A 13,960-nucleotide genomic window follows, 5' to 3' on the forward strand; every position below is an offset into this window, starting at 1 on the left:
AATTTTCATAAATTAACAGAAAGGTGCTTATAGTTTAGTTAACAGGAAATAGGGGGAGGTTATGAAAAAGAAATGGCTATAAAAGGGTATAAAAACATTGCCATTATTCAGTTTCACTGCATAAGTTTTAATGTACTGAAAAAGTAATATAAACTACAGCACTGAAAAATATGAAATGTAGCACAATCCAGCCTAACCCTACTAAAAATTTTTATCTACCACAGAACGTATTTTCCATATCTGTTTATTTCAGAAATTAATTGGCTGGAAAACTCTTAAATACAATTTAAATTTTTAATTTCAAATTAACACTTTTTTAGTAGAACTTCAATATTTACTATATTAACTTATTACTTCATATATTAACATATTATATAATCACCACCACACTCCCCTCTCCTGTTCCCAAAAAACCTTTAAAGGGTAAAAATACTACTGTTTTCTAAGACAAGGGTTTAAAAGCAATTAAATCAGTGTCACCAATATTATTAGGTTTCTTCAGTGTCTGCTGATAATCCAAGTAAACTTCTCTAAAAGGACAAATAGTAAGAACTCTCCCTACATGTCTAATATATCTGAAATTTTTATGTTCATTTGTTTATCGTTATTAAAGCTAAGTACATTCAGGGTAAACATCCAAGCCACACAAAGGATAGAAAGAAAAGGCAAAGTTTTCCTCTACTGTTTTTCCAGCTCTCCTCCCCAGAGGTAACCACTCTAGTAGTTTCTTGTGTATCCTTCCAGAAATTATCTATAAGCATACAAGTACATAAAATATATCTTTTTAAGTAGAGATGAAACCACATCATACATACCATGTTGTTCTGCAATCTGCTTTTCTAAAACTATGAATAATGTATCTTGCTTAATTTCCATATCATTATATATAGATCTATCTCATTTTAAAGGCTTCATAGGCCTAGGGGACTTTCAAGATGGCAGAGGAATAAGACGTGGAGACCACCTTCCTCCCTACAAATACATCAAAAATACACCTACAGAACAGCTCCTACAGAACACCTACTGAATGCTGGCAGAAGACCTCAGACTTCCCCAAAAGGCAAGAAACTCCCCACCTGGGTAGGGCAAAAGAAAAACAAAAACAGAGACTAAAGAATAGGGATGGGACGTGCACCTCTGGGAGGGAGCTGTGAAGGAGGAAAAGTTTCCACACACTACGAAGCCCCTTCACTGGCGGAGATGGGGTGGGGGGGAAGATTCGGAGCCACGGAGGAGAGCGCTGCAACAGGGGTGCGGAGGGCAAAGTGGAGAGATTCCCACGCTGAGGATCGGTGCCGACCAGCACTCACCAGCCTGAGAGGCTTGTCTGCTGACCCGCTGGGGCGGGTGGGGGCTGGGAGCTGATCAGAGGTCAGATCCCAGGGAGAGGACCGGGGTAGGCTGCGTGAACACAGCCTGAAGGGGGCTAGTGCACCACAGCTAGCCGGGAGGGAGTCCAGGAAAAAGTGTGGAGCTGCCAAAGAGACAAGAGACCATTGTTTGGGGGTGCGCGAGGAGAGGGAATTCAGAGCACCACCTAAATGAGCTCCAGAGACGGGCACGAGCCGCGGCTCTCAGCACAGACACCAGCGACTGGCATGAAACACTAAGGCTGCTGCTGCAGCCACCAAGAAGCCTGTGTGCGAGCACAGGTCACTCTCCACACCTCCCGTCCCGGGAGCCTGTGCAGCCCGCTACAGCTAGGGTCCCGTGATCCAGGGACAACTTCCCCGGGAGAACACACGGCACGCCTCAGGCTGTTGCAATGTCACGCTGGCCTCTGCCGCCGCAGGCTCACCCGGTATTCCGTACCCCTCCCTCCCTCTGGCCTGAGGGACCCACAGCCCCCTAACAGATGCCCTCAGGCGACCCACACGCAGAGGCGGGAACAGATGCCCTCAGGCGACCCACACGCAGAGGCAGGGCCAAATCCAAAGCTGAACCCCAGGAGCTGTGGGAACAAAGAAGAGAAAGGGAAAGTTCTCCCAGCAGCCTCAGGAGCAGCGGATTAAATCTCCACAATCAACTTGATGTACCCTGCATTTGAGGAACACCTGAACAGACAACGAATCATCCCAAAATTGAACTGGTGGACTATGGGAGGAACTGTAGACTTGGGGTTTGCTTTCTGCATCTAATTTGTTTCTGGTTTATGATTATCTTAGTTTAGTATTTAGAGCTTATTATCATTGGTAGATTTGTTAATTGATCTGGTTGCTCTCTTCCTTTTATATATATATATATATTTTTTTTCCCTTTTCTAAGTGTGTATGTGTATGCTTCTTTGTGTGATTTTGTCTGTATAGCTTTGCTTTTACCATACGTCCTAGGGCTCTTTTTTTTTTCATTTTCTTTTTTTTAGTATAGTTTCTAGCTCTTGTTATCATTGGTGGATTTATTTTTCAGTTTGGTTGCTCTCTTCTTTCTTGCTTGTTTTTTACTACTTTTTTTTTTTTTGCGATACGCAGGCCTCTCACTGTTGCGGCCTCTCCCGTTGCAGAGCACAGGCTCCAGACGCGCAGGCTCAGCGGCCATGGGTCACAGGCCCAGCTGCTCCACGGCATGTGGGATCTTCCCGGACCGGGGCACAAACCCGTGTCCCCTGCATTGGCAGGCAGACTCTCAACCACTGCGCCACCAGGGAAGCCCTTTATTACTTTTTTATTTAAAAAAATTTTTTTATTTTAATAACTTTATTTTATTATTGTTTTCTATCTTTCTTTCTTTTTTTTCCTCCCTTTTCTTCTGAGCCCTGTGGCTGACAGGGTCTTGGTGCTCCAGCTGGGTGTCAGGTCTGAGCCTCTGAGGTGGGAAAGCCGAGTTCAGGACATTGGTCCACCAGAGACCTCCTGGCCCCACATAATATCAATGGTGAAAACTCTCCCAGAGATCTCCATCTCAACGCTAAGACCCAGCTCCACTCAACTACCAGCAAGCTACAGAAAGGCTGCATAAAGTCATAATAAGTTCACAGAAACCCCAAAACACACCACCAGATGCGGTCCTGCCAACCAGAAAGACAAGATCCAGCTTCATCTACAAGAACACAGGCGTCAGTACCCTCCACCAGGGAGCCTACACAAGTCACTGAATGAACCATACCCACTGGGGGCAGACACCAAAAACAATGGGAACTACGAACCTGCAGCCTGCAAAATGGAGACCCCACAGTAAGTAAAGCAAAATGAGAAGACAGAGAAACACATGGCAGATGAAGGAGCAAGGTAAACACCCACGAGACCAAACAAATGAAGAGGAAATAGGCAGTCTACGTGAGAAGGAATTCAGAGTAATGATAGTAAAGATGACCCAAAATCTTGGATATAGAATGGAGAAAACACAGGAAAAGTTTAACAAGGACCTAGAAGAACGAAAGAGCAAACAAACAATGATGAACAACACAATAAATGAAATTAAAAATTCTCTAGAAGGAATCAATAGCAGAATAACTGAGGCAGAAGAACAGATAAGTGACCTGCAAGATAAAATAGTGGAAATAACTACCGCAGAGCAAAATAAAGAAAAAAGAATGAAAAGAACTGAGGACAGTCTCAGAGACCTCTGGGACAACATTAAATGCACCAACAATCAAATTACAGGGGTCCCAGAAGAAGAAGAGAAAAAAAAAAGGGGCTGAGAAAATATTTGAAGAGATTATAGTTGAAAACTTCCCTAATATGGGAAAGGAAATAGTCAATCAAGCCCAGGAAGCACAGAAAGTCCCATATAGGATAAATCCAAGGAGAAACACGCCAAGACACATATTAATCAAACTATCAAAAATTAAATACAAAGAAAAAATATTAAAAGCAGCAAGGTAAAAGCAACAAATAACATACAAGGGAATCCACATAAGGTTAACAGCTGATCTTTCAGCAGAAACTCTGCAAGCCAGAAAGGAATGGCAGGACATATTTAAAGTGATGAAGGGAAAAACCTACAACCAAGATTACTCTACCCAGCAAGGATCTCATTCAGATTTGAGAGAGAAATTAAAACTTCTACAGACAAGCAAAAGCTAACAGAATTCCGCACTGCCAAACCAGCTTTACAACAAATGCTAAAGGTACTTCTCTAGGCAGGAAACATAAGAGAAGGAAAAGACCTACAATAAAAAACCCAAAACAATTCAGAAAATGGTAATAGGAACATACATATCAATAATTACCTTAAATGTAAATGGATTAAATGCTCCAACCAAAAGACATAGACTGGCTGAATGGATACAAAAACAAGACCCATATATCTGCTGTCTACAAGAAACCCACTTCAGACCTAGGCACACATACAGACTGAAAATGAGGGGATGGAAAAAGATATTCCATGGAAAAGGAAATCAAAAGAAAGCTGGAGTAGCAATTCTCATCAGAAAAAATGGACTTTAAAATAAAGACTATTACAAGAGACAAAGAAGGACACTACATAATGATCAAGGGACCAATCCAAGAAGAAGATATAACAATTGTAAATATTTATGCACCCAACATAGGAGCACCTCAATACATAAGGCAAATGTTAACAGCCATAAAAGGGGAAATTGACACTAACACAATAATAGTAGGGGACTTTAACACCCCACTTTCACCAATGGACAGATCATCCAAAATGAAAATAAATAAGGAAACACAAGCTTTAAATGATACATTAAACAAGATGGACTTAACTGATATTTATAGGACAGTCCATCCAAAAACAACAGAATACACTTTCTTCTCAAGTGCTCATGGAACATTCTCCAGGATAGATCACATCTTGGGCCACAAATCAAGCCTTGGTAAATTTAAGAAAATTGAAATCGTACCAAGTATCTTTTCGATCATAATGCTATGAGACTAGATATGAATTACAGGAAAAAAATCTGTAAAAAAATATAAACACACTACTAAATAACCAAGAGATCACTGAAGAAATTAAAGAGGAAATCAAAATATGCCTAGAAACAAATGACAATGAAAACATGACAACCCAAAACCTATGGGATGCAGAAAAAGCAGTTCTAGGAGGGAAGCTGATAGCAACACAACCCTACCTCAAGAAACAAGAAACATCTCAAATAAACAACCAACCGTACATCTAAAGCAATTAGTCAAAGAAGAACCCCAAAACCCCAAAGTTAGCAGAAGGAAAGAAATCATAAAGATCAGATCAGAAATAAATGAAAAAGAAATGAAGGAAATGATAGCAAAGATCAATAAAACTAAAAGCTGGTCCTTTGAGAAGATAAACAAAATTGATAAACCATTAGCCAGACTCATCAAGAAAAAGAGGGAGAAGACTCAAATCAATAGAATTAGAAACGAAAAAGGGGAAGTAACAACTGACACTGCAGAAATACAAAAGACCATGAGAGATTACTACAAGCAACTATATGCCAGTAAAATGGACAACCTGGAAGAAACGGACAAATTCTTAGAAAAGCACAGCCTCCCGAGACTGAACCAGGAAGAAATAGAAAATATAAACAGACCAATCACAAGCACTGAAATTGAGACTGTAATTAAAAATCTTCCAACAAACAAAAGCTCAGGAATAGATGACTTCACAAGTGAATTCTATCAAACATTTAGAGAAGAGCTAACACCTATCCTTCTCAAACTCTTCCAAAATACAGCAGAGGGAGGAACACTCCCAAACTCATTCTATGAGGCCACCATCACCTTGATACCAAAACCAGAAAAAGATGTCACAAAAAAAAGAAAACTACAGGCCAATATCACTGATGAACATAGATGCAAAAATCCTCAACAAAATACTAGCAAACAGAATCCCAAAGCACATTAAAAGGATCATACACCATGATCAGGTGGGGTTTATCCCAGGAATGCAAGGATTCTTCAGTATACGCAAATCAATCAATGTGATAAACCATATTAACAAACTGAAGGAGAAAAACCATATGATCATTTCAATAGATGCAGAAAAAGCTTTCGACAAAATTCAACACCCATTTATGATACAAACCCTCCAGAAAGTAGGCATAGAGGGAACTTACCTCAACATAATAAAGGCCATATATGACAAACCCACAGCCAACAACGTTCTCAATGGTGAAAAACTGAAACCATTTCCTCTAAGATCAGGCACAAGACAAGGTTGTCCACTCTCACCACTATTATTCAACATAGTTTTGGAAGTTTACCCACAGCAATCAGAGAAGAAAAAGAAATAAAAGGAATCCAAATCGGAAAGAAGTAAAGCTGTCACTGTTTGCAAATTACATGATACTATACGTAGAGAATCCTAAAGATGCTACTAGAAAACTACTAGAGCTAATCAATGAATTTGGTAAAGTAGCAGGATACAAAATTAATGCACAGAAATCTCTTGCATTCCTATACACTAATGACGAAAAATCTGAAACAGAAATTAAGGAAACACTCCCATTTACCACTGCAACAAAAAGAATAAAATACCTAGGAATAAACCTACCTAAGGAGACAAAAGACTTGTATGCAGAAAACTATAAGACACTGATGAAAGAAATTAAAGACAATACAAACAGATAAAGAGATATACCATGTTCTTGGATTGGAAGAATCAACATTGTGAAAATGACTATACTACCCAAAGGAATCTGCAGATTCAGTGCAATCCCTATCAAACTACCAATGGCATTTTTCACAGAACTAGAACAAAAAATTTCATTATTTGTATGGAAACACAAAAGACCCCAAGTAGCCAAAGCAATCTTGAGAAAGAAAAATGGAGCTGGAGGAATCATGCTCCATGACTTCAGACTATCATACAGAGCTACAGTAATCAAGACAGTATGGTACTGGCACAAAACAGAAATATAGATCAATGGAACAGGATAGAAAGCCCAGAGATAAACGCACACACGTATGGTCACCTTAACTTTGATAAAGGAGGCAAGAATATACAACGGAGAAAAGACAGCCTCTTCAGTAAGTGGTGCTGGGAAAACTGGACAGCTGCATGTAAAAGAATGAAATTAGAACACTCCCTAACACCATACACAAAAATGAACTCCAAATGGATTAAAGGCCTAAATGAAAGGCCAGACACTATATAAAACTCTTAGAGGAAAACATAGGCAGAAAACTCTATGCCATAAATCATCCTTTTTGACCCACCTCCAAGAGGAATGGAAATAAAAACAAAAATAAACAGATGGGATCTAATGAAACTTAAAAGCTTTTGCACAGCAAAGGAAAGCATAAACAAGACAAAAAGACAGCCCTCAGAATGGGAGAAAATATTTGCAAATGAAGCAACTGACCAAGGATTAATCTCCAAAATTTGCAAGCAGCTCATGCAGCTCAATATCAAAAAAACAAACAACACAATCCAAAAATGGGCAGAAGACCTAAACAGACATTTCTCCAAAGAAGATATACAGATTGCCAACAAACACATGAAAGAATGCTCGACATCACTAATGATTAGAGAAATGCAAATCAAAACTACAATGAGGTGTCACCTCACACCAGTCAGAATGGCCATCATCAAAAAATCTACAAACAATAAATGCTGGAGACGTTGTGGAGGAAAGGGAACCCTCTTGCACTGTTGGTGGGAATGTAAATTGATACAGCTACTATGGAGAACAGTATGGAGGTTCCTTAAAAAACTAAAAATAGAACTACCATATGACCCAGCAATCCCACTACTGGGCATACACCCTGAGAAAACCATAATTCAAAAAGAGTCATGTACCAAAATGTTCATTGCAGTTCTGTTTACAATAACCAGGACATGGAAGTAACCTAAGCATCCATCGATAGATGAATGGATAAAGAAGATGTGGCACATATATACAATGGAATATTACTCAGCCATAAAAAGAAACAGAATTGAGTTATTTGTAGTGAGGTGGACGGACCTAGAGTCTGTCATACAGAGTTAAATGAGTCAGAAAGAGAAAAACAAATACTGTATGCTAACACATATATATGGAATCTAAAAAAAAAAAAAGTGGTTCTGAAGAACCTAGGGACAGGACAGGAATAAAGATGCAGACGTAGAGAATGGACTTGAGGACACGGGGAGGCAGAAGGGTAAGCAGGGACGAAGTGAGAGAGTGGCACAGACTTATATATACTACCAAATGTAAAATAGATAGCTAGTGGTAAGTAGCCACACAGCACAGGGAAATCAGCTTGGTGCTTTGTGTCCACCTAAAGGGGTGCGATAGGGAGGGTGGTAGGCAGATGCAAGAGGGAGGAGATATGAGGATATATGTATATGTATAGCTGATTCACCTTGTTATACAGCAGAAACTAACAAACCATTGTAAAGCAATTATATTCCAATAAAGATGTTAAAAAATAATAATAACAATAGGGGCTATTCTGCAAAAGGTCATCCAGCAAGTCACTCAGAATTGCATGACAGGTCCCCTCAAATGGGAACTCAACATAGAGGAACTTGCCCCACTGAGGAATGGAAAATAGACTTTACTCAAATTCCCAGAGCCCCAGGAAATTTTAAATCCGTGTTAGTGTTTGTACCTTTTTCGGGATGAGTGAAAGCATATCCCACCTGGACAGAAAAACATCTCTGAAGTAGTTAAAGCCCTCATTATGGAAATCACTCCCTAATTTGGATCGTCTAACACCCTTCAAAGTGACAATGGACCGGCTGCTGTCTCTAGCATAACCCAACAAGTGTCTAAAGCGTTGTGTGTTGATTAGAAACTACATTTATCCTGAGACTACAATCAACAGGAAAAGGTGAGAAAATGAATCATACATTTAAAAAAAGAGCAATGCTAAAGTATGTCGAGACTAACTTCACTTGGGATAAAGCCTTGCCAGTTGCCCTGTTATGGATTAGAGTGGATTCCAGAAGCAAGCCTAAATTAAGCCCCTTTGAAATTTTGTGTGGCAGGCTTTTCCAGGTGTCTACTCAGGCAGAAGAATCCAGTGATGTTTTAAAAGGACCTACTACTGCTAATTATGTCAAAATTATAGCCACTATACCAACCTCTGTTTATAAGTGTGCTTCCAATAGGTATGCCTATCCACCTGAAGTACCCCTGGACCCTATTCAACCCAAACACCTCATCCTCCTCAAAAGCTGGAAAGAGCAAGGACATGACCATCAGTTGGCTGTGAAGTGGACAGGATGGGGCCATATGAGGTCTTGCTAACCACTCAGTTATGAGTGAAAGCAGCTGGGGTTAAGCCATGGATTCACCACACCCGTGAAGGCAGAACCCACAACGTCAAAGCACCAAGGAGAGTCTCTAAGCTAGAGGAAACTATAGTAGACAGTGGACTTGTGAGCCTCTGAAGATTTAAGATTTCTGTTCAAATAAAGATAAGTAATAAAAGCAAAAAAATAAATAAAATAAAATAAAGGCTTCATAGTATTCCATCTATTTAGAGTTCTCAATTACTATACAGATTATCAATATGCAAGGATATAATTATGCAAAATTATGGAAACATCTAAAAAAAGCATTTTGCAGTTTTAACATGAAGATTCTCCTCTAGCTCATAAAGAACTATGCACTTTGAGAGCACTCAATGAATACCTATTTTGACTGCCTCTACTTTAGGACAATGCAAATATTTTTATATAAGTCATGATTTCATCTTAATTTATAGGTACATATTATAATAACAGGGCAGTCTCTGAATATTTACAATGGCATGTATTTAATAGATGCTTAGTACTTTAACATTGTAATAAATATTTACAGTATTTATATTAATAACACTGTATTTTAAGATGGACAAATCAAAGTTTAGAGGAGACATGGGAGAGTATACCAAGACTTTATCCTAGTAATAATAAATGACCAAGAGCATTATGTTCTTAAAAAGTATATTATATTAATATATATCAATCATTTCCTGTCCCTACTTATACCCCCATCTAAAAGAAACTGCCAGGTTTTTTCTCAGTTTCCATGTTTTGGAGACATTCCATCCTTCCCTTAGAATTTGGACCAATTGCTCTTTCATTCTGCTACACTGATCAGGTAATCTCTGAAATTTTCCTTTTTTCTTCTGTGATGGGTCTCCTGTTTCCTAGATCCCATGATTTCCTCTTGGTTTACTCCCTTGTCTTGATAAAGCAACCTTTCTACTACTTCTTGATAAAGGAGGCATTTTTTGAGACCCTGCTTGTCTGAAAATATGTTTATTCTACCAATACTCAACAACTTCTTTGGCTAAATACCATACAATTCTGCTTTGGAACCTCTGAAGGCATGGTTCTGTTATCTTCTACCTCCAGTGCTGCCAATGAAAAGTCTGAAGTCATTATGTTGCCATTCTCATTTTGGATCCTTCCTATGTGACCTACTTTTTTTTCTCCCACCGAGAGTTTTATAATCTTCTCTTTAAGTGTAGTATGAAATTTCGTAATGATATGCACTGTTGTTAGGCAAAACAAACTCAGATCCTTCAGTTCTGGGTTACTTTCCTGCATTATTTCTTTGGTCACTTGCTCTCCTTCCATCTTCTCTGTTCTCTCTGAAACTCACCAGACCTCTTGAACTGACCCCTCATTTTCTTCCTTTCCTGTTTTTCATCTTCTTGTCTTTTGGTTCTACTTTCTCAGATCATCTCGATATTATCTTCCAACTTTTCCATTGTACTTTTTCATGTCTACTAATACATTTATTTTAAGGGTTCTCTTTTATTCTAGGAATGTTTCTTTTTTTAGACTCAATTACTGTTTTGTGGATTAATAAATATATTTCTCTTAACTGAGTATATTTTCTTAGCTTCTCCAAGTTTTTTTTCATTACCCTGTTTGTTTTGTTTGTTTTTCACATTGGAGACTTTCTTCAAATATCCAGTGATCCTTAACTGCTTGTTCATATTTAACAATGAAATCTTAAAAAGCTGGCTGAAAGCTTTGTCAACTACAAAATTTTGTCACTATAATGGTGGGCTTCAGTGTGCACTGATCTGGCTGAGTTGTTTCATCGGGAGAGCTTAACTGCAGCAGCTATAGTCTCTTCTCTTGAGCAGGTTAGTTGCCCCATAATGGAATCTTCCATTCTGCTGCCTGGATGTTACAAGGCTAACTGTCCTCTTAAGGACTAGGCTGGGTGGTTTCAGAATTCAGTATTTAGACTTCCCAAACTGTTTTCAATACAATACTCTTAGCACTGTGCTGGTAAATAGGGTCTCAAAAAAAAAAAAAAAAAAGCCTGATTTGCAGCACTTGCCAATTTCATTAGTGTTAAAAACCCCACCATGGTCAACTCAAGCTACCACTCATTTGAACCAACTAACAAAATGACAACAGCTCTAACAACTAGCTCTCCCTGGTACCAGTTGCCTCTAGCACACTACTGAATCTCCCAAACCTCAGTTGCTCCTCAAACTCTCCAAAGTAATTCTCCAATCTTCTGCCAAACAGAAGGCAGGGAGTGCCTATTTGTGCAGGGTAGGGGAAAGAATCTGGATATGCAACAGCTTCCTATACAGACCTTCTAGTTTTTGGCTTCAGTTGTGCACCTTACTTCTAGAGGCACATGATGCTTGCAATTCCTGATTATTTCTGTATCTTCAACTTGGGTTTCTACTTTCTCTCATTTGCTAAGTAAATTACTAATTTTCCATATGGTTCCCACTTTTAAAACTTAATTTTTATTGTTTCTTCTCCCTATTTCCTCATCCTTGTGGATTTATTAATGTCATTTATTGCAGTTTCAGAAGGAAATAGAAGGGAATGTATAGGTTCAATCTGATATGTTTAACCAGAAGCCCTGACCTAGCAATATTTGAACTTGCAAAGAGTCTGAATTTACTCATTGTTAATCATTCACTAATTTAATAAGATTTAATGAGCTCCTACCATGTGGCAGATACTCTTTTGGGCTCTTATTAGTGAAAATGCTACTCTTTTTATGGAATTTACAGTCTACCAGGAAGTTATTTGCTATTATTTGCATCTGGATTAACAAGTCTGAAAACCCTCTCTGAAAAAATGTATATTGTGGAAAATCAAAATAAAACCACCTGTTAATGCTTTAATATACCAAAAACTAAGTAAATTATTCTGGTTAATACTATGTTAACACTATGACTATAGGAGCAAACTAAATAAATAAATTATTCTTCCTAACACTATGATAATAGCAGCATAACTATACTTTTATCTGGACTAAACTATGATTAAATCATAGTAGAAAATATTCTCTATCATGAGAATTTAGGTCTCTATGCTCCAAATTGTACTTAAAAAAAAATAAGACAGGTGATAGCATGATTGCAGTGCACTGAAAAACAGTAGGCCATTATGAAGAGTAATGATCCCTTTTAGTACAGGTGGGATTAGAATGCTCCTCGGGAAAACACTTGAGATATCTACGCAGCATAATCCTCAGCAAGAGTTAAACATTAATATTTTGTTATACTATATATCAGTGGTTCTCCAGCACCAGTCTGTAAACAAGTACTGATCCATGACAAAAATCTCACTAGTCCATGGCAAGAAATGTCAATATAAAGTCATCAAGTGTGTTCTCTTGTAAAGGACTGTCCTTTATCTGATATTACATCCTTAATATACTTTTGGTGTTAAAACGTTATCTTTTATAAAATGAAAGTGATGATAGATGGTATTGTTTATTTTTTAATGCCCTTATCTGTTAAAAAGCGGACAATTCTACCCTGTTCTTGCCAATACTTTGTTTGAAATTTTACTATATGAAATCTAGTTTCTCCATGTACTATCAAGGCTCAGGCAATAATGGGGCTGGTAAAAGAGAGAGGCATTTGGATTATCTAAAATACTGGCAGTTATAGTTAAAAGATCCTGGAACCATAGTTACCTTCATCACTAACTCAAAGAAACACATGACTACATATATTTATGACTACTGTAGGCCCTGTAGAATTCAACAATACATAAACATTGGATTTAGAGCCGATGAAGGGCAATTTGAAAGTTGCAGTCTTTGTATAACTGATGTAACAAGAATGGCAGTTCTCACAGATCTAGGAAAAAATATCTTAACAATGTAATGTTGTAGAAATAGTGCTGAAGTAGAATCAAGACAAAGATTTAATTCTGGTTTTGCCACTAATTATAGGGCCTTGAACTACACTGCTTACATTTAGTGGATCTCTATTTCATCACAAAATGAAATGGTTGGACTGGCTAATCTCTAACATTTTGATCATCCTAAAAATCTACGCATCAACTCCTTTAAATGGATTGAAAGTTATCAGACAATCCTGATAACTGTTACTCATCAACAATTTGGATAAATTATATCATATGTTTCTTGAGAGAAAGTTCAACACCTTAGAGAAACAGTCCCAGTTATGCATCTATAGGGTGGGTAGAAGAGGTGAGGGGGGGAGATACTTGCTGATAACTGGACTTCAAGAGAAATTTTTTTAAACTAATCTTTTATTGGAGTAGGTGAAAGCGTTAAAAGAAGGGAGAGATTTGGCTCTAGTATACGTTTTCCCTCTCCCTAGTACTGGGGGCAGGCAAAAGAAAAGAGGAAGGCAAACCTCTCTTTACATGACTAGTCATAGAACATCAATGGTAAGAAGATAAGTGTTTCATTGTTCAGGTTAAGTTTCGTTTCATTCAATGATGATGGACTCAGCATAATTTCTGGGGCCAGGTGACAGAAATTAAAGACACTTAGATACAAAACTTTTTCTTTTCTTTGTGGTTCCTCCCTCCTTCTCTCTTTCTCTCTCTCCCCCTCTCTTTTTTCCTTCCTTTCCACCTACCATGGTGCTTTTTATTTTCTACTTAATGCTATGGTCCCCTGGGAATATTCACAGGCCAAAGGCAGACCCTCACAGATGCCTAAGGGCCTCACCACACGACTCAGCACTGGGTTCTACCTCCTGCAAGCTGCTACACCTATGTATTATGTCCTGGCTGAAGTTGGTGAAGTCAGTCTCTCCATCCCATGGTTCCTCTGCCCCAACCTATAGTAGGTGGGTAACCTCTAAAGGACTGCAACTGCCAGGCAGGGATGCAACTCAGTACCTGGACTGGGGACTCA

The 13,960-nt window shown here is 38.5% G+C and overlaps 1 protein-coding gene across 6 annotated transcripts in view; it reads right to left on the reverse strand.

The window, feature by feature from the left end:
• The window catches only part of CCDC73 (coiled-coil domain containing 73), a 105,318-nt gene that overhangs the window by 23,658 nt on the left and 67,700 nt on the right, over window positions 1-13,960 (reverse strand). The gene's annotated exons all lie outside the window — the stretch shown is intronic.

Source organism: Monodon monoceros, unplaced genomic scaffold (genome assembly GCF_005190385.1).
Source record: "Monodon monoceros isolate NGI ecotype Baffin Bay Population unplaced genomic scaffold, NGI_Narwhal_1 Super_Scaffold_7, whole genome shotgun sequence".
NCBI classification, from domain to species: Eukaryota; Metazoa; Chordata; class Mammalia; order Artiodactyla; family Monodontidae; genus Monodon; species Monodon monoceros.